This window comes from Cebus imitator, unplaced genomic scaffold (assembly GCF_001604975.1).
Source record: "Cebus imitator isolate Cc_AM_T3 unplaced genomic scaffold, Cebus_imitator-1.0 Scaffold525, whole genome shotgun sequence".
NCBI classification, from domain to species: Eukaryota; Metazoa; Chordata; class Mammalia; order Primates; family Cebidae; genus Cebus; species Cebus imitator.
Window position 1 is genome coordinate 1106467 of NW_016107840.1, and position 25405 is coordinate 1131871.

General features: G+C 43.4%; 1 long non-coding RNA gene across 1 annotated transcript in view; it reads left to right on the forward strand.

Annotated features, from left to right (window-relative positions):
- The first annotated feature begins 759 nt into the window (after positions 1–759).
- LOC108293237 overlaps positions 760–25405 on the forward strand; it is a 26479-nt gene continuing 1833 nt past the window's right edge. Inside the window, exons 1-2 of the long non-coding RNA XR_005197698.1 lie at positions 760–870; positions 12809–12814. This is a non-coding gene — a long non-coding RNA (uncharacterized LOC108293237). The remainder of the gene's footprint in view (positions 871–12808; positions 12815–25405) is intronic.

The window sequence follows — 25405 nt, forward strand, 5'->3', positions numbered from 1 at the left end:
TAAAAGCATAAGAGAAAAAATCAAGTTGTTAAGTGTGAGTAAACTCAGAATTGAGTTCATGTGCTGGACAGCTGGGAGGATGCCGGTGTGTGTGCTGATGCTGGGGAGATAGAGCTCCGTGGGAAGTTGGTGCAGAGTGAGACCCTGAGTTGTGTTAGCAGTGACAAGATTTCAGAACAGGGCAAGAGATGAAATGGGCTGGCAAACAATGTCCCCAGACACTCTAGTACCCATGCACGGAACTCTGTCCATATTGTCCTGGGGACTGAGGGGGCCTGGACAACGTCATCTGAGAAAGCCTCCTCACTCAGCGTTTTCCACATGCAGCAGTATTTTGGAGACTGCATGTGAACTGCATGCCCAGCCATGCAGTACCGTGGGCTGTTTCTACTTCTGGGCAGTCTTGTCCAGACAGGGGATTATGAGCAATGTCTTCTCTTCTACAGATGCATAATTCTTCTCATTGTCCCAAGCATTGTCATTATATCACCTTAAAATGAGGTGGTGCAGAGTGAGATTCTGAGTTGTGTTAGCAGTGTCAAGATTTCTTACCATTCAGGACGTAGGCATAGGCAAAGACTTCATGACTCAAACACTGAAAGCAATAGCAACAGAAGCCAAAATTGACAAATGAGATCTAATTGAACTAAAGAGCTTCTGTTCAGCAAAAGAAACTATCATCAGAGTGAACAGGCAACCTACAGAATGGGAGAAAATTTTTGCAACCTATCCATCTGAAAAAGGACTAATATCCAGAATCTACAAGGAGTTTAAACAAATTTACAAGAAAAAAACAACCCCATCTAAAAGTGGGTGGAAGACACGAGCAGACACTTATCAAATGAAGACATTAATGCATCCAACAAACATGTGAAAAAAATCTCATCATTACTGGTCATTAAAGAAATGCAAATCAAAACCACAATGAGATACCATCTCACTCCAGTTGGAATGATGATCATTAAAAAGTCTGGAAACAACAGATGCTGGTGAGGATGTGGAGAACTAGGAACACTTTTACACAGCTGATGGGGGTGTAAATTAGTTCAACCATTGTGGAAGACAGTGTGGTGATTCCTCAAGGATCTGGAACCAGAAATACCATTTGGCCTAGCAATCTTATTACTGGGTATATACCCAAAGGATTATAAATCATTCTACTATAAAGACACATGCACATATATGTTTATTGTTTAAACATATTTGCTATTATTTACAATAGCAAACACTTGAAACCAACCCAAGTGCCCAAATGATAGACTGGATAAAGAAAATATGGCACATGTATATATACCATGGAATACTATGCAGCCATAAAAAATGAGTTCATGCCCTTTGCATGAATATGGATGAAGCTGGAAGCCATCAGCCTCAGCAAACTAACACAGGAAGAGAAAACCAAATACTGCATGTTCTCACTCATAAGTGGGCATTGAACAATGAGAACTCATGGACACAGTGGGGAACATCACACACTGGGGCCTGTCAGTGGTTGGAGGGCAAGAGAGAGACAGCATTAGAGCAAATACCTAATGCACGTGGGGCTTAAAACCTAGATGACAAGTAGATAGGTGCAGCAAACCACCATGGCACATGTGTACCTAAACAACAAACCTGCGCATTCAGCACATGTATCACAGAACTTAAACAAAATAAAAAACAAACAAACAAATAAACAACAAAAAAAGTTCTCCTTTTTGCTCATATTCAAGTTTGAGAGGCAAGACCTACAATCATTTATAATCATGAGCATGGGTTTAGGGTTAGGTGTGGGTTCAAGATCTGCTCCTACCACTTGGCAACTTTCTCTTGTTGAAAATTACTTGTTACCTCTATTTTCTCACATTCACAGCAGGGACAGTAATGTCCACTTAGCAGTGCTGTGAAGTGGGCTGGGTTAGCTCTGTGCTGGGGATTCTTACCAGTTATTGAGCACTCTGTACCTGAACTCTTCTAAGAACTGCAAGTTTATTATCCAGGAATTGTAATATCAAAATAATAGGGTGCCATCCTCATTTTACAGATCTGGAAGCCAAGGCTCATGGTAGTAAATAACTCAATTGAGGGTGCAAGCCAGTGAGAAAAGCCAAGATTCAAAGTTAGTGCTCTTATGAATGGGACCTCTGCCTTACACGAAAGACAAGCTCCCATGCACTCATTTAACCCTGTTTTCACTTTCCTGAAGATATTTCCCTCTCTGTGGACCTCCGCTTGCCTCCATCATTCTCATCTCACAAGGGACAACCAGGACCCCAGTCCCTTTTACTGTGAGCAGAGAGTGGTTTTTGTGACTCCCCCAAAATGCAGACATGGTACAAGTATACTAAGGCAACGTAGGAGCCACACAGAATGTATGGTTAAAGAACATAACTAACACACACATATGCAATCAAGCTCATTGCCTTAGTAATTCTGTGATGTCCCTGGCTACAGGCTGAGCTTCTCTAGTGCCAGGTTCCTAGTGGCTTCTATCTGTCATGCGGCTTTAGTTTCTCAGTAGCTATTCAACCTAACAAGTGTGAGCAGAACCACACGAAGCAGCTGAGTCTCCCCACATTCATCTGGCAAGTGCTGACTATACACCCCAACAGTCTGAATCCCTGGGTAGGTGGTCTTCAGAGAAGTAAGCCTTAGAGTCAGAAAATGGCTGTTCACTTCTAAGTCTGAGGCACTGTGGGTACCCTGGCTCATTTAAAATCTACCATCACCCTGTGAAATAGACCTCATGACCACCCCCAAAATGTTATAAGTGAGAAAACAGAACCCCAGGGTGAATAGGCGATTTTCCTAGACAGAGCCAGGATTCAAACTCAGGCCTGAAACATGAATAACTACATCCATCAACTCCCTCCTTTTCCCCACCTGCATGTGACTTTTAGGAGACCACTTCGCTTGGTGGAATCATTGTGGCTTCCAGGACAGCTGGCATGTTTGACTTACTGGCACAGAACCACCCAGTGCTCTGTGATTGCCAGTTCTAACCTCCCTCATAAATCCCTCAGACAAGCCTCATGCCCATCAGGTATCCACTCATTACTCACCATCTTCTCCACTGCTTGCTCTGGTCCATGACAGCCTTCCCAACTCTGACATCAGCGGTGCCATTTCACCTTCCTGGGATGCTCCCCTTCCAGGTTTCCATATTTCACATGCCTGTCTTCAAGAGTTCTTTCCTAATATTCTCCAAAAAATCCATCCTCCACACCCCACCCCCAGATACTCTATATTAAAATATTTCATTGCCTTAAAATCTTTTATCATTCTCAGAAGTTATTATTTTTATTTGTTTGACTGCTTATTACGTGTATCTTTGTCCTCATTTTTAAAAGTAAATTCTTCTAGGGCAAGTTTTTTATATGTCCTGTTTCTTCCACATCCAGGTATCTGGAACACTTTCTGGCATGCAATGTTTGTTGACTAATTGGATAAATGAATGGATGGCTTCAAGGGTAAGTGCATCCTGGGTTCCAAGTGATTGTCAAGAGTTCTTAATTAAAATGTGAGTTATTAATAATTGCAATATAAAGTCATATAGAGTTTTAAAAATTATTTTCTAGAGTTAGGTACAGTTTTAAGTGGTTTATAGCTTTACAGTCATAAATAGGTATTCAGTCATAATAGCTGTCTATCTATCTATCTATCTATCTATCATATATATATATATATATATATACATATATATTATATATATATTATATGTATATAGTATGCATTGCTCTACAATTTGCTATTTAGAATAATACAATTTTGAACATTTTTTTCTGGGGGTCCTGGTAAGATGGCCAAATAGGAGCAGTTCCTGTCTGCAGTTCCCAGCGAGATCAATGCAGAAGACAGGTGATTTATGCATTTCCAACTGAGGTAGCCAGCTCATCTCATTGGAGCTCATTAGACAATGGCTGCAGCACACAGAGGACAAGCAGAAGCAGGGCGGGGCATTGCCTCATCTGGGAAGTGCAAGGGGTCAGGGAACTCCCTCCCCTAACCAAGGGAAGCCGTGAGGGACTGTTCCATGAAGAATGGTGCACTCTGTCCCAAACACTACAGTTTTTCCATGGTCTTTGCAACCCACAGACCAGGAGATTCCCTCAGCTGCCTACACTGCCAGGGCCCTGGGTTTCAAGCACAAAACTGGGCAGCCATTTGGACAGACACTGCAGAACATTTTTTTCATACCCCCATGGCACCTGGAATGCTGGTGAGAAGAACCTTTGTCTCCCCTGGAAAGGGGACTGAAGCCAGGGAGCCAAGTGGTCTAGCTCAGCAGATCCCACCGCCATGGAGCCCAGCAAGCTAAGATCCACGGGCTTGAAATTCTCACTGCCAGAACAGCAGTTTGAAGTCAACTGGGGACACTCGAGCTTGGTAGGGGAAGGGGCATCTGCCATTACTGAGGCTTGAGTAGGCTATTTTCCCCTCACAGTGTAAACAAAGCCACTGGGAATTCCAAACTGTAGGGAGCCCACTGCAGCTTGGCAAAGCTGCTGCAGCCAGACTGCTTCTCTAGATTCCTCCTCTCTGGGCAGGCCATCTCTGAAAGAAAGGCAGCAGCCCCAGTCAGGGGCTTATAAATAAAACTCCCATCTCCCTGGGACAGAGCACCTGGGAGAAGGAATAGCTAGGGGATGTAGCTTCAGCAGATTTAAATGTTCCTGCCTCCTGGCTCTGAAGAGAGCAGCAGATATCTTATCACAGCACTCAAGCTCTGCTAAAGGATAGACTGCATTCCCAGGTGGATCCTTGACCCCCATGCCTCCTGATTGGGTGATGACTCTCAACAGACACCTCATACAGGAGAGCTCCAGCTGGCATCTGGCAGGTTCCCTTCTGAGATGAAGCTTCTAGAGAAAGGAACAGGCAGCAATCTTTGCTGTTCTGCAGGCTCCACTGGTGATACCCAGGCAGACAGGGTCTGGAGTGAACCTCCAGCAAACTCCAGTAGTCCTGCAGCTGAGGGTCCTGACTATTAGAAGGAAAACTAATGAACAGAAAGAAGTAGCATCAACAGCAACATCAATGAAAAGGACATCCACACAAAAACCCCATCCATGTGTCACCAGCACCAAAGACCAAAGGTAGATAAACCCATGAAGATGAGGAAAAACCAGGGAGAAAAGGCTGAAAATTCCAAAAACCAGAATGCCTCTTCTCCTCCAAAGGATAACAATTCTTTGCCAACAAGGGAACAAAACTGGATAGAGAATGAGTTTCATGAATTGACAGAAGTAGGCTTCAGAAGGTGGGTAATAACAAACTTCTCTGAGCTAAAGAATCATGCTCTAACCCAATGCAAGGAGGCTAAGAACCTTGAAAAAAGGTTAGAGGAATTGCTAACTAGAACAATCAGTTTAGGGAAGGACATAAATGACCTAATGGAGCTGAAAAACACAGCATGAGAACTTACCGAAGCATACACAAGTATCAATAGCAGAATTAATCAGGTGAAAGAAAGGATATCAGAGATCGAAGATCAACTTAATGAAATAAAGCATAAAGACAAGTTTAGAGAAAAAAGAATGAAAAGTAACAAAAGAAGCCTCCAAGAAACACAGGACTATGTGAAAAGATCAAATCTACATTTGACTAGTATACCCGAAAGTGACAAAGAGAATGAAACGAAGTTGGAAATTACTCTTTAGGATATTATCCAGGAGAACTTCCCCAATCTAGCAAGACGGGCCAACATTCAAATTCAGGAAATACAGAGAACACCACAAACATACTCCTCAAAAAGAGCAACTCTAAGACACATAATAGTCAGATTCACCAAGGTTGAAATGAAGAAAATAGTGTTAAGGGCAGCCAAAGAGAAAGATCAGGTTGCCCACAAAGGGAAGCCAATCAGACTAACAGTGGATCTCTCGGCAGAAACTTACAAGCCAGAAGAGAGTGGGAGCCAATATTCAACATTCTTAACGAAAAGAATTTTCATACCAGAATTTCAAATCCAGCCAAACTAAGCCTTATAAGTGAAGGAGATGTAAATTCTTTTACAGACAAGCAAATGTTGAGAGATTTTGTCACCACCAGACCTACCTTACAAGATCTTCTGAAAGAAGCACTAAATATGGAAAGGAAAAATTGGTACCAGCCACTCCCAAACCATACGAAATTGTAAAGACCATCAATATTATGAAGGAACTGCATCAACTAATGGGAAAAATAACCAGCTAGCATCATGATGACAGGATAAAACTCACATATAACAATATTAACCTTAAATGTAAACTGGCTAAATGTCCCAATTAAAAGACACAGACTGGCAAATAGAGTCAAGACCCATCAATGTGCTGTAGTCAGGAGACCCATCTCACATGCAAAGACACACATAGGCTCAAAATAAAGGGATGGAGGATTATTCACCAAGCAAATGGAGAGGAAAAAAAAGAAAACAACTGTTGCAATCCTAGTCTCTGATAAAACAGACTTTAAACCAATGAAACCAACAAAGATCAAAAAAGACAAAGAAGGGCATTACATAATGGTAAAGAGATCAACGCAGCAAAAGAGCTAACTATCCTAAATATGTACATGCACCTAATACAGGAGCACCCAGATTCATAAAGCAAAGCAAGTTCTTAGAGACCTACAGAAGGACTTAGACTCCACCCAATAATAGTGGGGGACTTCCACACCCCACTGTCAATGTTACACAGGTCAATGAGACAGAAAATTAACAAGTATATTCAGGATTTTAACTCAGCTATGGACCAAATGAACTTAATAGACATCTACAGAACTCTACACCCTAAATCAACAGAATATACATTCTTCTCAGTGCCACATCACACTTATTGTAAAATTGGCCATATAATTGGAAGTAAAACACTCTTTAGCAAATGCAAAAGAATGAAAATCATAACAGTCTCTCAGGTCACAGTGCAATCAAATTGGAACCTAGGATTAAGAAACTTACTTAAAACCACACAACTACATGGAAACTGAACAATCTGCTCATGAACAACTACTGGGTAAGTAATGAAATGAAGGCAGAAATAAAGATATTCTTTGAAACCAATGAGACCAAAGACATAACATACCAAAATCTCTGGGACACAGCTAAAGCAGTGTTTAGAGGGAAATTTATAGCACTAAAATGTCCACAGGAGAAAATTGGAAAGATCTAAAATCAACATCCTAATATCACAATTAAAAGTACTAGAGAAGCAAGAGCAAATGAATTCAAAAGCAAGCAGAAGACAAGAAATAAATAAGATCAGAGCAGAACTGAAGGACATACAGACACAAAAAACCTTCAAAAAATTGATGAATCCATGAGCTGGTTTTTTGAAAACATTAACAAAATAGATAGCCTGCTAGCCAGACTAATACAGAAGAAAAGAGAGAAGAATTAAATAAACACAATAAAAAATGATAAGAGGGAGATCAACACTGATCCCACAGAAATACAAACTACCATCAGAGAATTATAACACTTCTATGAAAATAAACCAGAAAATCTAGAAGAAATGGATAAATTCCTGGATACATATACCCTCCCAAGGCTAAATCAGGAAGAAGTTGAATTTCTGAATAGACCAATAATAAGTTCTGAAATTGAGGCAGCAATTAATAGCCTACCAACAAAAAGAGCCCAGAAACAAATGGAGTCACAGCCAAATTCTACCAGAGGTACAAAGAGGAGCTGGTACCATTCCTTCTGAAACTATTCCAAACAATAGAAAAAGAAGGACTCCTCCATAACTCATTTTATGAGGCCAGCATCATCCTGGTACCAAAAGCTGGCAGAGACACAACAACAACAACAAAAATTTAGGCTCGTAGCCCTGATGAACACTGATGCAAAAATCCCCAATGAAATACTGGCAAACTGAATCCAGCAGCACATCAAAAAGCTTATCCAGCAGGATCAAGTCAACTTTATTCCTAGGATGCAAGGCTGCTTCAACATACACAAATCGATAAATGTAATCCAACACATAAACCAAACCAATGACAAAAATCGCATGATTATCTCAATAGTTGCAGAAAAGGCCTTTGAGAAAATTCAACACCGCTTCATGCTAAAAGCTCTCAATAAACTAGGTATTCCTGGAATGTATCTCAAAATAATAAGAGCTATTTATGACAAACCCACAGCCAATATCATACTGAATGGGCAAAAGCTGGAAGCATTCCCTTTGAAAAACCGGCACAAGACAAGGATGCCTTCTCTCACCACTGCTATTCAACATAGTATTGGAAGTTCTGGCCAGGGCCATCAGGTAAGAGAAAGAAATAAAGGACATTCAAACAGGAAGAGAGGAAGTCAAATTGTCTCTGTTTGCAGATGACATGACTGTATATTTAGAAAACCCCATTGTCTCAGCCTAAAATCTCCTTTAGCTGATAAGCAACTTCAGCAAAGTCTCACGATACAAAATCAATGTGCAAAAATCACAAGCATTCCTATACACCGATAATAGCCAAATAGAGATCCAAATCATAAGTGAACTCCCCAAAAAAGAGAATGAACTACAATTACAAAGGATATGAAAGACCTCTTCAAGTGCAAACCACTGCTCAAACAAATCAGAGAAGACACAAACTAATGCAAAAACATTCCATGCTCATGGATAGGAATAATCAATACAGTGAAAATGGCCATACTGCCCAAAGTAATTAATATATTCAGCGCCATTCTCATCAAGCTACCGTTGACTTTCTTCACAGAATTAGAAAAAAACTACTTTAAATTTGACATGGAACCAAAAAAAGAGCCAGTATAGCCAAGACAATCTTAAGCAAAAAGAACACAGATGGAGGCATCATGCTACCTTACTTCAAACTGTACTACAATGCTATAGTAACCAAAACAGCATGGTACCGGTACCAAAACAGATACATAGACCAATGGAACAGAACAGAAGCCTCAAAAATAACACCACATAACTACAACCATCTGATCTTAAACACACCTGACAAAAACAAGCAATGGGAAAAGGATTCCCTAATTAATAAATAGTATTGGGAAAACTGGCTAGCCATATGCAGAAAACTGAAGCTGGACCCCTTCCTTACATCTTGTTCAAAAATTAGCTCAAGGTGGATGAAAGACTTAAATGTAAGTCTTAAAACCATAAAAATCCTAGAAGAAAAGCCAGGCAATACCGTTCAGAATATAGGCTTGGGCAAAGGCTTCATGACTAAAACACCAAAAGCAATTGCAACAGAAGCCAAAATAGCAACAGAAGCCAGAAAGACAAATGGGATCTAATGAAACTAAAGAGCTTCTGCAGAGCAAAAGAAATGATCATCAGAGTGAAGAGGAAATCTACTGAATGGGAGACAGTTTTTGCCATGTATCCATCTGACAAAGGGCTAATAGACAGAATCTAAAAGAAACTTAAACAAATTTATAAGAAAAAAACAAACAACACATCAAAAACTGGATGAAGGATATGAACAGACACTTTTCAAAATATGACATTTATGGGACCAACAAACATATGAAAAAAAGTTCATCATCACTGGTCATTAGAGAAATGCAAATCAAAACCACAATTAGATATCATCTCATGCCAGTTAGAATGGTAGTCATTAAAAAGTCAGGAAGCAGCAGGTGATGAAGAGGATGAGGAGAAATAGGAATGCTTTTACATTGTTGGTGGGAGTGTAAATTAGTTCATTATGGAAGACAGTGTGGTGATTCCTCAAGGATCTAGAACCAGAAATACCATTTGACCTAGCAGTCCCATTACTGGGTACATATCTAAAGGATTATAAACCCTTCTACTACAAAGACACATGTACATGTATGTTTATTGCAGCACTGTTCACAATAGCAAAGACTTGGAACCAACCCAAATGCCCATCAATGATGGACTGGATAAAGAAAATGTGGCACATATACACCATGGAATACTATGCAGCCATAAAAAGGGATGAGTTCATGTCCTTTGCAGGGACATGGATGAAGCTGTAAACCATCATTCTCAGCAAGCTAACACAGGAACAGAAAACCAAATAATGCAGGCTCTCACTCATAAGTGGGAGTTGAACAAGGAGAACACATGGACAGGGAGGGGAACATCACACACTGGGGTGAGTTGGAAAGTTGGGGGTACGGGAGGGATAGCATTAGGTGAAATACCTAATGTAGATATGGGTTGATGGGTGCAGCAAACCCCCATGGCACGTGTATACCTATGTAACAAACATGTACATTCTGCACATGTATCCCAGAACTACAGTATAATTTAAAAAAATGTATTTAAAAAAATTTTATGGGTGCATAGTAGGTGTGTATATTTATTGGGTACATGAGATATTTTATTAGAGGCATGCCATGTGTAATAAGCACAGAAATGATAAACTTTTAAATAAAACATAGGTATGCAATTCATAAGAAAATTCCGAATTACATAGACTCAGAAAATAACCATGAACCCCAAACTTAGAAGACTATGAACAAACAAAATCCCCCACAGACTAAGTATCATTTAAACCATGATGAGTCAGTGGGCCCAGCCTGCAAGTCCCAGGGAGCCCAGGTCTGGTTATTCTTCAAGTAGCAGCTTGACTGTGAGCTATTCAAGGCCTTCTGAACAACTTGTGATTTTCCACAGCGGAACCTACACTTCAGTAGTCTAAGAATCCCTGCAAAGTAGCTGACGCAATGCAAAACAAAGAAAGAAAAGCTCAAAATAAACCTGGTCAGCTGAGAATAACAATGATGCAATGACTGTATAGCTTTTAGTTCTCAGTGATGTCATTGCAAGTGCGAATTTGATGCTGTGATAACTTATCAAGAATGAGTAGAAGAACCTTGAGGACATCATGCTGAGTGAGATTAGCCAGCCACACCAAAAAGACAAATACTGTATGAGTCCACTTATATGAGGCATCAAAGTAGTCAAATCCATAGAGACAGAAAGCAGGTTTGCCCGGGGCCAGAGGGAAGGGGAATGAGGTGCTATCACATCATTCAGGGCATGGATTTTGTTTTTCAAGGTGAAGACAGTTTTGAAGACTGCACAACAATGTGAATGTACTTAATGCTGCTGAAATGTACACCTAAAAGTAACATGGCAAATTTTATGTCATATATGCTTTACCACAATTAAAACTTTTAAAAAATTAAACGTTTAAGAAATGAGTGGAGAAGTAAATATTCTCCCCATGTTATCCTTTCCTGTCTTTCCACTTTACCATAGTTAGGATGACTGCAGAATCTCAGTTTGCTTACAACAGTGTTGGTTACTCCTGTTATCTTTAGGCATTTTCCATAAGTCACCTTCACTCTTAAAAGTGTTGTAGGTAATAATCATTATGCTTACCATGTCCAGTACTCCTTTGGCAGGTGAGGAAAGCCAGAGAATTTAGAGCTGGAAGGCATGGTGTGCATACTGCTAGCATCTTTAGTCATTCATTATATGCTCATTAACTCATTCACAAAGAACCTCTGTGCACCTCCTGCCTGTAATCATACTGTGCCCTACATGGATGTTAAGTCTCCCAGCTGGACTTTGGTTCCTCAAGAGTAGGGTTTATACCTAATTCATCTAGTATCCACAGATCCCAGCCCAATGCCTGGTGCAGGTCAGGTTCCCAACAGATTTCTGCTGAATTGCAAAAAATCCTGGTTCCAGATGTAAGACAGGCAATAGTGCAGAAAAGTCTTACTTCTGTGCCCTCTGGGAGTAGCCCAGAAGAGTCTCCCTGCCTGGATAGACAATTCCCAATGGGAGAACAGGGGCCTCAGCTAGAGGCCTCTCACACTTTACCCACTTCTGAAAGACTTGCTAGAGTCTTTCCTGATGGTGCTTTTATTTATTTATTTACTTAATCAACTGAGAAGCGTCTCCATTAGTCTTGACATAGATGCTCGTGATATGCTAATAAATGCATAGTAAATCTTGCACGTGTTCCTCTGGTGTAAATTATCCGTTCCTAAAGCAGAGCTTGAAAGTCTGCTGCAATGGCCCAGAAAATTGGGCTAATTATTTCAGTTTGGCGGCAGGCTCATGAATCTGGTCTTGGTTTCCTTTTTCAAAGGCAATGCCATCCTCTAGGTGAGTTTCAAGCACTTCCTCAAATGCCGTGCACATGATTCCAAGTGTGGGATTGAGTTACACTCTGCTTGAGTGCTGTTTGTTCTCTGATCTCTAATGACCTATGTTCATTTAGGGACTCGGGGATGGTATCTCTATCTTCCAAGTTGCTTCAGATCTCTGAATCCAGGAAAGAATAGAGCTTACCATGCTCCTGACCTCTGCCTATTCCTCTTTCTCCTCCTCCTCAGAGCACTGGATCAGGGAGCCTGAGATCCCAGACAGTGAGAGGAGGCCTGGAGAGGCGTGCTAAGTAAATGTTAATGAACCCGCAGGTTCAGACTGGAATGTCTTTTAGGGATTTCAGACTTGTTTTGATAAATTAAGCTCAACATCTGGATGGCATTTGGATTAAGAACCATCGAGAGCTGCCCACTTACCCTGTGATCTGTCTCGCCAGTGCACATCCCTTTTATTAGTCTTTTCAAAACAACTTTGGCTCTGTTTATCTTTAGGGTACTTTTTTCTATTTCTCTAATTTCTGTTCTCATCTTTATTATTTTATTCCTTCTACAAATGTTCCTACTTTTTAATATGTATCTTAGCTGATTAAAACTTTCTGGGGCATAATTTTTCTGTTTCCCAGTGTGTGTTGAAGGCAATCAGATCAAGACTTAAAGGGAGGATGATTAGTTCTGGTTTCAAAGGGCTCTGTTTTAGGAAGGACACAAGACAGTATATGTGAAATGTTAAATTAATTACTCGTAGACAGACTGTAAGATTTCAGAGGTGTGTTGAATGGGGAAAGCTCCAAGGAGAAGGTAGGAACAAAGTCAGCCCTCACTGGACGGCTGGATCTCCATGGACTTGGAGGAGCAGAAGAGAAAGCCAGCAAGGAGCACATTTGGAAGCCCACCATGACCTGGGCAGAGACCCTCCCTAGGCAAGGGCACTGTGAGGCAAAGGTCCAGTGTGAGGATCCAGGGGAGGCCAGCACCTAGGAGTTTGTCTGTGTGGAGTAAAGCATCCTGGAAGCATCTGAGCAGAAATGTGAGCACAATGAGGCCAGAGAAGGGTCGTTTAGAGAACTGTGTTTAGGAAACAGTGGTTTAGAGAAGGGTAGTTTAGGGAATGGCGGTTTAGAGAATGATGGTTTGGCAGGAAACACTGTAAGCAGGGTGAGAGCGTGATGAAGGGATGGGTGGGCAAGACCTTGAGTCAAGTGACACAGGGAGAGCACGTCCTTTGAGGTGACTTTCCATGTGAGCTTCTGGGTGTGGGAGGCATGGGATACGGGCACAATTCATTTGTGGAGTGCCTCCTAGGTCAGGCCCAGACAGGTCCATTTAGCAAAGAATATCTCCATGACTTCAGCTGGGGTTGCAAGGCCTTGCTGGAGTCACAGCAACTAGGACGGACCCAAGGCCACTTGCTGGGCTTCCCAGGAGCCAAAGTGTGTGATTGTTATACCATATCCCAACTCCTTTCGGGGTTGCCAACTGGTGTAATGGCAAGGACAAGGGAGAGTAGTTGGGGCTGATATGTGTGGTCCCAAACATTCATATGACATGGCTGGATGTCCTCCACCAAGGAACTTTCTGTCATGGCAAGACCCTCAAGCAGGTGGGCACAGTCCCCAGGAAAGCAGATGGAGGAGCAGGTTCCAAGGGCCACTACCACTGCTCTCAGCTGTCCTTCTTCCAGGAAAAATGCCAGTCCAGGAGGGAAGCATGGGCTGTGATCTTGCCATGTGCCCCCATGGCACTGAGTGCCTGGTCACTCCTGCTGACCTCCTCTAACAGAAATGGGCTTAACCCTGAGAAGGAGCTTCTTAGCACCTCCCCACCTGTGCCAGGGCAGGAGCATGCTATCTGAGGAGAGAACAGAACTCTCTTGCACCGAAGGGGTGGCTTCTTCAGGCCCCAGTCCCTGAGGAGGATGAGGAAGTCTTGCTTTGGGTGAGTCTACAATTCTACCTGGCCACTGCCCCTCACATCCACATAGCTGATCTTGGGCAGAGTGGACTAGGGGCTCCCACTTCCCAGCCTGGACTCCTCTGGGAGGACTCCAGTCCTAAGGAAATGATAGATCTTTCCAGAGCTTTGAATGGCCAGGAGACTCATCCACAGGGGAGGCACCCACCTGGCTCCACCCCAGCTCTGGCCCAGGCATGCAGACCTTTGTGACAGGGATTCTCTCCTAAGGCACCGGCTCTGCTTAAGAGGCACTACATTGTCACTAGGTCTCTTTATCCTTCAAGACAATCTTTTAAATGAAACTGTCATGCCTTCTCCTAGGGAGTGCCTTGGTTTTAAGATGTTGATGAAGGTTTTCTTGACTTGGAAAGCTGAGGAGTCTTTAAGTCAACACATTCCACCTGGTATATTCTATGTTCACCAAATCTTTATCACCGGCCAGTTTTGACTGTTGCAGATTTATCTTGCCTTAGAAATGAAAATTGCTTAGTCCCTGTGGCAAACATTACTGATGATAGAACTCCAGGTCCTTGGCCAGCAAGTAACACACCTGCCGGCCCACAGGGTCAGAACATGGCCTTCGAGGCAACCTGCACAGCCTGGAGGAATCTCCAACCCAGCAGGAGCGTCCGGATGGGTCCCTAGAACTTGAGCTCCTGGAGACCTCTTCTGACAGCCTAACATTAATTGCCCCTTCATATGATCACTTTCAGTCACATCTTATTCCTTTCAGGGCCCTGAGCATGTTCTAAAATGACTTTATTTGCCCAAGCAGTTTATCTCTCTCTCTCTCTCCCTCCCCCCCCCCACCTTCTCTCTCTCTGCCGGAAGTTCATCTGCTCAAGATTTTCCCTCTGTCTCCCCAGTGCTGATTATGTAGCATGCCTGGCATAGATGGGGCTTGATAAATGCTTAAGGAAATGAATCAACATGGTTTACCCCAGCGTCTCCATCTGTCACTCAGGAGCCAGGGTTTGATTTTTCAACAGAGCATACACATTCTTGAGACTTAGTATGGTGGGGTGGAACGGAGGACTCAGTCTACAGTCAGCCTCATGTGTATTCGGACACCACTCATTAGCACAATGACCTCAACTTCGACATCTGAAAAGTGGGAATCCCTCACTCATAATAAAGAATAGAATAAAGCATATGAAGTGCCCCACCCAAAACAGATGGTCAATGAATAATTGCTACTATATTGTACCTGATGATCTCACAGGGGTTTTTGTCTATTGTTTTGTATTGTCTTGTTCTATTTATCCAATTTTTCTAAAAGGAAAGTGGCCCTGGCCACTCAGGAAGTCAGGGCTGATGATCTCAGGGATACCAGAAGGGAAGGGAGAACAAGGGCCTGAGTCTCCAAAGCCTCTAAGAGGAGAGGCTGCCTGCCTTCAGAGACCCTGCCTAAGGCTGAAGGAAGACCATGGATGCATCCAGTTCCCAGGGGCTGAGTCTTAAGGTCATACATAAAGCAATAAGTTTGAATTTCACAGAGCTTCCTACCAGTGCTTTCAGTCCTACTCCAATTACATAATTCAAAGTTTCTCACTGAGAGCCTGCTAGTCGGAACTCAGGAGAAAAGATGCAGGAAAAGGGAATTGGGAACTCACAGCTGCTTAACAAGATTCACAGCTGCGGTAAAGGCTACTCGTGCCCTCAGCCTTTGGGAAGCACTCCCTCACCTTGATTCTGCAGTTCCATATTCTCCTGGACATCCTCATGTTTCTCTGGGGGTCCCTCTCAGTTTCTTCATGGGTGCACTTTTCTTTACCCAGTTGATCATTACAGTCATACATCACTTAATAGTGGGGACACGTGAGAAATGAGAAATGTGTCATAGGTGATTTTGTTGTTGTGCAAATATCATAGAGTGACTTAAACAACCCTAGATGGTATGGCTACTACACACTCAGGCTATATGGCATAGACTATAGCCACCAGGCTGCAAACCTGTACAGCATAGGACAACACTGAACACTGCAGGCAATTGTAACACAATGATATCTGTGTATCTAAACAGCTAAATGCAGAAAAGATACAGTAAAAACACAGTATCACAATCTTACCGGACCACAATTGTATATTTGGTCCATCACTGAAATGTCTTTATAAGATTCATGACTGTTGAGTTCTGACTGCTTCCTTACTGATTTCTTTGTCCCCAGGCAATTGTGGCATGAACACAGCTCTGTCTGTTTCCCCAGGATTATGGATGTGCCCATTGCTCAGCCGGCTTCTCAATCCATCCACCTGTGCAGCCCCTCCACCTGGCAATTCCAAGCATCTCAAGCTCAACAAGTCCCATGCGCCAAGTTACTCCCATCCTCTGTTTCCCTCTCCAGGTTCCTTGGCTTAATGCACAGCTTCTCTGCCCCTGAGGTACCAAGACAGCAACCCAGGGACCAGCACTGGTTCTTCCATCCCCCACACCCATACACAGCCACCAGGTCTGGTTGATTTAACCACCGTCTGCCACTATTTTCCATCCTTTCCCCATTCAGGCCCCTGTCTCTTCTGTTCTGAGGACTGAACAGCCTCCATCTCGTCTTCCAGCTGCAAGTGGGGCCCCTCCCATTCATTCTTCATGCAGCCGACAGCAGGGCACTATCTTTCCAAATCGAAATCAAATAGATCACATCAACCCCCTACCCCCACCCCCGGCACTAGAGTCCAGCATTAGAAGTTCAGTAGAGTCAGGATTAGATCACATCAACCCCTCTCTGGCACTGGAGTCTAGCATTAGAAGTTCGGTAGAGTCAAGAAAGTGCCTCCCCTAGGGTGGTAGGGCAGGGCAGAGGGGAAGAAGGGAGCCTTCTGCACATCTGGAAATGCCCAAGTCCTGATGTGGTGACAGTTACCTGGGTGTATAAACAGGTAGACACACATCAAGGTGTGAACTTCACATCTGTGCATTTTACTATATGTGAATTATTTGTCAAAAAATACAAATAAGACATTTATAAATGTATACAACCTGTGAAAAAAGAAATAAATAAAAGAAGCCTGTTAGGGACCCCTAATCTCTTTAAGGATGAAAATCAAGCATTAACACAGCCTGTGTTTAGGATGACATTCACCTGGCTTGGCTGGCAGGGTCCCAGCTTATGCCTGAGGTCATGATGTAATTCTCAACAAGCCCAGTCCAATTCTCCAATTCTTGTAATTCTCAACAAGCTGTGCATTAAGCCAAGGAACCCGGAGAGGGAAACACAGAGGAGGATGGGAGTAACTTGGGAAATGGGACTTGTTGAGTTTGAGATGCTTGGAACTGCCAGGTGGAGGGGCTGCACAAGTGGATACATGGCAGCTTCCCTCCTGCCTCCAGGCCTCACTCCTACTGTTCCCTCTGTCTAGAATGCTCTCTGTTCACCTATCACTCATTCCTTGGATTCCAGGTGAAACATCACTGACTCTGCACATCTGCCCTTTACTTACTCCCACACCAGGAGGGTCCCTCCAGGTGCCCCAGGAACACACTGTCTGTCTCTTTCCTTCACTTTCCCAAGTCAGCTGGAGACTCGGGGTGGTGATGTGACCACCCCCTTGGTTTCAACACGTATTGAAATGTGCTTATCTTCTCTTTCAGGATACAAGGAGCCTAAACCTCCCACCATATAGATGAGGAGACTGAATGATATTAAGGGGCCCCTCCAAGACTGCCTGGCAATGACTGCCAGAACCAGGACTGGCACCCATGAGAACCCCGATTCAGGGTTCAGACTTCCCAGGTTATTCTGATGACTACACTATTTGATGGGGCTTTGAGGAAATGATTCCAGATTTAATTTCCAATTCCTTGGGACTGGGTCTGATAATTCAGAAAGTGCAGAAGATCTAATTTAATGTCATTAGCTTTATGGACTCTCTTGGAAGTTTACTTTGTCAAAAAGAAAAAAAATCCTGTATGAATGAAAATCGTATTAGCCGAGTATTCTGGGCACTAAGCCTTCCTTTCTTCAGTATAAGCTATAAGCTAAAGGTATTCTGTCTGAAAATAAAGGGCGTTTGTCCAAATTTGATGCATCACCACCGGCTGATGAAACCTTCCGTTCCCCAACAGTGGTGTCCTGTGTAGATACAGTCCTCAAGAGCAAACACAGATGGGGGTGGGGCTGTGGGAGTCACACTGTCCTGCCTGGTGCAGTTCCAGCCCTGTCACTCCTTGATGTGTGACCTGGGGGAAGTTGTCAACGTTCTCTAGGCATGAGGTTCTCATCTGAAAAATGGAGAACTACTAGTGACTAACTTAAAAGATTGTTTTCATGATTGAATAAGATAATTCATGCAAAATTGTTGGCATGCAGTGGGCACTCAGTAAATACCAGTTCTCTTCTCCCCCTCCTTCATTTCTGCCACCTTCTTCTCTTCCTCCCTTTCTCCCTGCTTCCCACTCCCCATGCCTCCTTCTTTTTCCTCTTCTTTAGCTCCTTCCTTTTTCCATCTCCTTCTCTCTTCATCCTTCTTCCTCCTTTTTCTTCCCACCTCCTCCTCCATCTTCTTATTGATAGCCTTAATGATAGACCCACATCTTCTGAGAATCAGTTTACTTTCTGTCAGCCATAGAAAAGCCACAGTGCACGGACCAAGAAGTAGTGGGCTAGGAGATGGGCTGCTTTTTAGGTTAACTCATTCATTTCATTCCATCTGAGCCACCTGGTTCAAAATTTTCTTAACTGCTTCTTCAGTTTTTTATACCTTTCTAAGGCATCAGCACTAGAACTAAAGTATCTAGGTGTGCTCCATCCAGAAAAGAAAAGATTACCCACCTGCCCTGGAGCCATGCTGGGCTTCCTGCGGAGGAGCCCCAAATAGAAAGCTCTGAGGTCATGAGATCACTTATTGACTCAAATGGAACCTGTGGAAAACCTATGCGCTAAAACGAATTATGTCAAAACAACAAGTCAAGGGCAAGGTTGCCAAGGTCAGGCTGTGCTAGCAAACCTGGACCTACACCACAGGGGAAAGTTCAAACGCAGTTTCTCTGGCAAATATTTGCCCAATGTTTGCTGTTACCTCAGCTCTTTTTTTTTTCTCTCAGTTCTTGCTTTATTTATCTAAAGGTCATGTCGCTTTCAAGTTCCCATCTGACTGGCAGCTGGAGACCCTGGCGACCACACAGCTGGACAGATGTTAGGAATCTGGGCCGAGATGTATGAGCTACACTGCTGAAACAGATTCCCTAGGGCTGTGGCCTGGGAGAGAAGCAGGCAAACCTCTTTTGGGACTCCATCCTCCTCTCCCCAGCCCCTGGTGACTAGCTCTGCAACCAGGCTGCGTTTACCTTCTCCCCATAAAGATTGTGGCATTGACCGCCGTTGGACAGCAGATTCCTAGGGCTAGTTTACTGAGAAGTGGGTGGAATTTTCTGAGCCAGCATAAACATCAGAACGACATTTTGTAATATTGCTAGCTAGAACGAGAACATAGCCCTGACCCCATTCACTGTGTGCTTTAATCCTGTGTACCTATTGACATTAGGTCTGAGGAGAGGCCACCCACAGCCTCCAGCACTATAACAAATCCTCTGAGCAGTGCCAAAGGTCTTGTCCAGTGAAGGTGAGGTCTTCACAATAGTTAACTCTTCATAGAGTTGTTTTTTGAGATAGAGTTTCACTCTGTTGCCCAGGCTGGAGTGCAGGAGCGTGATTTCCACTCACTGCAACCTCTACCTCCCAGGTTCAAGTGATTCTCCTGCCTCGACCTCTCAAGGAGCAGGGATTACAGGTGCCTGCCACCATGCCCGATTACAGGTGCCCACCACCTTGCCCAGCTAATTTTGTATTTTTAGTAGAGATGGGGTTTCGGCATGCTAGCCAGGCTGTTCTTGAACTTCTGACCTCAAGTGATCTGCCCGCCTCGGCCTCTCAAAGTACTGGGATTACAGGTGTGAGCCGCCGTGGCCAGCCTCACAGAGCAGTTTTTCTAAGGAATACAAGGAGCATGATGGGAAGTAGGGAGAGGAAGCTGGGCTGAGGTCTAGACTCCTAGCCAATTTCTTCTCAGTGCTGCTGCAAGGCTGTGCACTGGAACAAACACTGGCTTGAGATGTACCCACATCTAGGCTGGAATCCCCGCCCTGCCCTTCACTAGCTAACCTACTTGCCCACTGTACAGCTCAGTTTTCTTCTTTGTAATTTGGGGGTGATGCTATACAGAGAATGCTAAGGGTTAAAATAGCCAATTTCTACATAAAGCACCCAGCACATGGTGTACAGATGATCACGCCAGCCCTATTCCCTCACAGAGCCCACTATTCTGAGCTTGCCAGATAAGCAGAACCCTTGTCTAGCAGCTAGGATGCAGACAGTGAGTTACAGTTAAGGAACCAAAACAGGAACTGGGGATCAGGCATTGGATAAAGTTTCCATTAGCAATGGATCTAAGAGCAGCCTGGGTCATATCTGGAGCTAGGATGACACAGCCAGGTTCTTCTTTGAGCAGCTGTCAGACATGACAAAGCAGGGCCAAAACCAAGCAAAGCCAGGCCAGACTTAGGTCAGTGCTGTACCCAGACCCTGGAAGTCAGTCTGTCCAAGGGCAGGTAGTGGTTGCTGGGTATGACGAGCTGCTCACCTCCTGGCTCCGCGATACTTGCACATGTTCTTCCAGGCTTCTTCTCAATGCAGGAACCTGTAGACTCTGCTAACAATTTTGGTATTTGCCCCAAGATTAAGAAGTTCCCAGTAAAGTAATTAAAAAAGTATAATTGGATGGCTTATAACACAAAGGATAAATGCTTAAGAGGATGGCTGCCCCATTCTCCATGATGTGATTATTACACATTGCATGCCTGTATCAACGCTTCTCAGGTACCTCATCAATATATACACCTACTGTGTACCCCCCAAAATTAAAGATTAAATAAATAAAAAATAGATTAAAAATAACAATGGGAAATAATGTCTCTAGGGTTTTGCCACTTTTGGTGAGAATGAGCAGTGCTTTAACAGGGAATAACTCTGAGCTAAGCCTCCTGCAGCCTCAGCTACAGTTTTGAATGAATTCTGTTCTTCATCATTTATACCTTTGTTACCAGACTCCAGGATAAGAATCTGTTCAAAGAAAGTAATTACACATAACATGTAGGCGTCTGTAAGAAACACTTTTAGGCACTACATCCTTTGAATTCTCTTCATGGTGAGATAGATACTTGTGTTTTCCCAGTTTTACATGATGAGAAAACAGATAAGGAAGTTAAGGAGTGTGCTCAGGCTCCCAAGCAGTAAGCAGCTGAATCAGGCTTCAGTAGCAGAGAGTCTGATTCCAGCTCCCAAGCACGTAAGCATACAGAAGTCAAGAGAAACAGCTGAACACAGGAGGCCCACTGGTCATCTCACCATGTTTTCAAGACTCAAGAGAGGTAGCTTTAGTCCAAGCTGCCAAGCCCTGACCACATGGCTCTCAAGCTACACCAGGAGCTCCCTGCTGGTACCCTGACAGCCCAGGCTTGCATAAGTTCTGGCATGTAGTTCAGCCTAATGACGCCTCAAAGCTTCTGCCCATAAAGAGGGATAGTAGAAAGATTATTTTTAGCCTAGATATTCATCGAATTGAGTTGAGATAAGCCGTTTTATTTGCATAGACAAACTGTGTTGGCAGTGAGTTGACAGTGGTAGAGCAAAGACATTCTGTTTTCTTTTGGTTTTCCATACAGAACAAGCAGCCACCGCAGGAGAAAAGCCTGCCTCCTTCCATGGAAGTTAACAGGAAGAAGAGGGGGCGGGGCCAAGATGACCTAGTGGAAGCAGCAGGCTTGGAGGCTCCCATCCAGCTGCAAAAGCGAAACTCCACCTCAGTAATAATAATAATAATGATAAATAATGAAAAAAAACCATAGTAAGCCTGTGAATCCTTCACCGGCAACCAAGGTATCCAGATTTTCTCACCAAAACTGACTAGAAGGCTGGTGTGACCCACGGAGAGAAGGAAGGACAGTGTGGTATGGCTGCCCACCTGAGAGCTACACAAGGAAGGGAACTCCCTCTCCCCAGCTAAGGGAGGTAGGGAGTGAGTGTGCTACCCACCTGGGGAAACTGCTTTTTCCATGGAACTGTGCAACCCACAGATCCGAAGATCCCACCTGTGAACCCATGCCAGTGGGGCCTAGTGTCTCGACCCCAGAACCCACAGATTCTTACTGCCTCTCAGCTGGAGTCTGCTTAAGCCTACCGAACTGCCTGGGAAAGGGGCGACCAGCATCCACTGCTGGCTGCCTGCTGTCTAAGCCCTTTGAGCTCCTTAGGGGAGGAACAGCAGCCAGCACTGGGACTGGTGACGGCCTAACACGCTGAGATCCCTGGGCCAGGGAAGGGCTTTAGCCATTTCTATAGCTCTAGGGTGCTCTTTTCTCCTGCTGGAGCCGGGAAGGCTGGAGAGCTCAGTCCCAAGACTTGCCCCTACAGCCCAGCACACAACTGTGGCAGTCTGCAGGCAGCGTGCCTCTACAGGCCTAACCCTGACCATCCTTCCTCATTGGGTGGGGTTTCCATGCAAGATCTCAAATAACTCCAGCAGAGGCTCAGGGACAGAACCCGGATCTCCCTAGGCCTGAGACTGTAGGGGGAGTGGTGGCCACAGCCTGTGCAGACCAGCAGACTTAGCCGCTCCTGGTAGTTCTGAGGAATCTAGGCAGCCCAGATGAGTGGGTTTCCCCCCAGTGAAGCACACCATTTCCACAAGTGACAAAGTGCTTTGTTAAATGGGTCCTGCTCCCTGTGCTATCCAACTGGGTGACACCCTCCAGCTGGGGTTGTCAGACACCCTGAGCAATCATACTGGCATCAGGTTGGTACCCCTTGAGTTCAGAGTTCCCAGAAGAAGGAGCAGAAACCTATCTTTGCTGTGTTCCAGTCTCTTAGAGTAACATCTCTGGGCACAGGAGTTAATCAGATGAATTCATAGGGCCTGAAGTGAACCCCCAGCAAACTGCAGCAGCCATACAAAAGAGGGACTTGACTATTGAAAGAAAAACAAACAGGAAGTGACAACAATAGCATCAACAGCAACAAAAAAGTCCCTCACAAAAAGCCCATCCAAGGATAAGCAGCCTCAAAGATCAAAACTAGACAAACTCACCAAGATGAGTAAGAATCAATGAAAAAAGTGCTGAAAACCCAAAAGGCCAGAGTGCCTCTTCTCCTCCAAATGATTGCAACATCTTTCCATCAAGGGCACCAAACTGGAAGAGGATCAGATGGATGAACTTACAGAAGTAGGCTTCAGAAAATGGATAATGAAATACTATGATGAGCTAAAGGAGCATGTTCTAACTCAAGGCAAAGAAGCTAAGAACCTTGATAAAAGATTAGAGGGAACACTAACTAGAACAGTCAGTTTAAAGAGGAACATAAATGACCTGATGGAGCTGAAAAACGCAGCACAAGACCTGCGTGAAGCATACACATGTATCAACAGCTGAATCAACCAAGTGGAAGAAAAGATATCAGAGTTTGGAGACCACCTTACTGAAATAAGACATGCAGACAAGAATAGAGAAAAAACAATACAAAAGAACAAAAAAAGTCTCTAGGAAATATGTGTCTATGTGAAAAGAACAAACCTACGGTTGATTGCAGTATGAGAAAGAGATGGGGAAAATAGAAACAAACTGGAAAACACACTTCAGGATATTATCCATGAGAAAGTTCCCAACCTATCAAGACAGGCCAACATGCAAATTCAGGAAATACAGAGAATATCATTAAGATACTCCACAGCAAGATCAACCACAAGACACATAATTATCAGATTCTCCAAGTTTGAAATGAAGGAAAACTGTTAAGGGCAGCCAGAGAGAAACGCCAGGTAATCTACAAAGGGAAGCCCATCAGACTAACAGTGGATCTCTCAACAGAAACTCTATAAGCCAGAAGACATTGTGGGCCAATATCCAACATTCTTAAAGAAAAGAATTTTCAACCCAGAATTTCATATCCAGTCAAACTAAGCTTCATAAGCGAAGGAGAAACAAAATCCTTTCCAGACAAGCAAATGCTGAGGAATTTCATTACTACCAGGCCTGCCCTGCAAGAGCTTCTAAAGGAAGCATTAAATATGGAAAGGAGAAACTGGTACCAGCCACTGCAAAAATACATCAAAATGACACTATGAAGAAGCTGCATCAACTAGAGTGCAAAATAACTAAATAGCAGCATGAAGACAGGATCAAATTCACAATAACAATACTAACGTTAAATGTAAATGGGCTAACTGCCCCAATTAAAAGACACAGATTGGCAAATTGGATAAGGAGTCAAGACCCACCAGTGTGCTGTATTTAGGAGACCCACTCACGTGCAAAGGTATGGAGGCTCAAAATATAGGGACGGAGGGAAATTTACCAAGCAAATGAAATGCAAAAAACAACAACAAGAAAAGCAGGGGTTGCAATCTCAGTCTCTAACAAAACAGACTTTAAACCAACAAAGGACAAAAAAGACAAAGAAGGGCTTTACATAATGGTAAAGGGAACACATCAACAAGAGCTAACTATCCTAAATATATATGCACCCAAGACAGGAGCACCCAGATTCATAAAACAAGTTCTTAAAGAACTACAAAGAGACTTACTCTCCCACACAATAATAGTGGGAGACTTTAACACCCCACTGTCAATATTAAACAGATCAATGAGACAGAAAATTAACAAGGATATTCAGGACTTGAACTCAGCTCTGGATCAAGTGGACCTAGTAGACATCTATAGAACTCTCTACCCCAAATAAACAGAATATACATTCTTCTCAATCCCACATGGCATTTATTCCAAAATTGGTCACATAATTAAAAGTAAAACACTCCTCAACACATGCAAAAGAACTGAAATCATAACAAACAGCCTCTCAGACCACAGTGAAATCAAATTAGAACTCAGTATTAAGAAACTCACTCAAAACCACACATTTCCTTGAAAATTGAACAATCTGCCCCTGAATGACTTTTGGGTAAATAAAGAAATTAAGACAGAAATCAAGAAGTTCTTTGAAAACAATAAGAACAAAGAGATAACTTACCAGAATCTCTGGGACACAGCTAAAGCAGTGTTAAGAGGGAAATTTAGGGCCGGGCGCAGTGGCTCATGTCTGTAATCCCAGCACTTTGGGAGGCCGAGGCAGGCGGATCATGAGGTCAAGAGATTGAGACCATCCTGTCCAATATGGTGAAACCCCATCGCTTCTTAAATAAAAACAAAAATTAGCTGGGCGTGGTGATGCACGCCTGTAGTCCCAGCTACTTGGGAGGCTGAGGCAGAAGAATTGCTTGAACCCAAGAAACAGAGGTTGCAGTGAGCCGAGATCATGCTAATGCACTCCAGCCTGGTGCCTGGCGACAGAGAAAGACTCTGTCTCCAAAAAAATAAAAAATAAATAAAATAAAATACAGAATTTCAATGTTCTATAGTTTTCTGTTGACCATGAAAAAGCAAACATACAG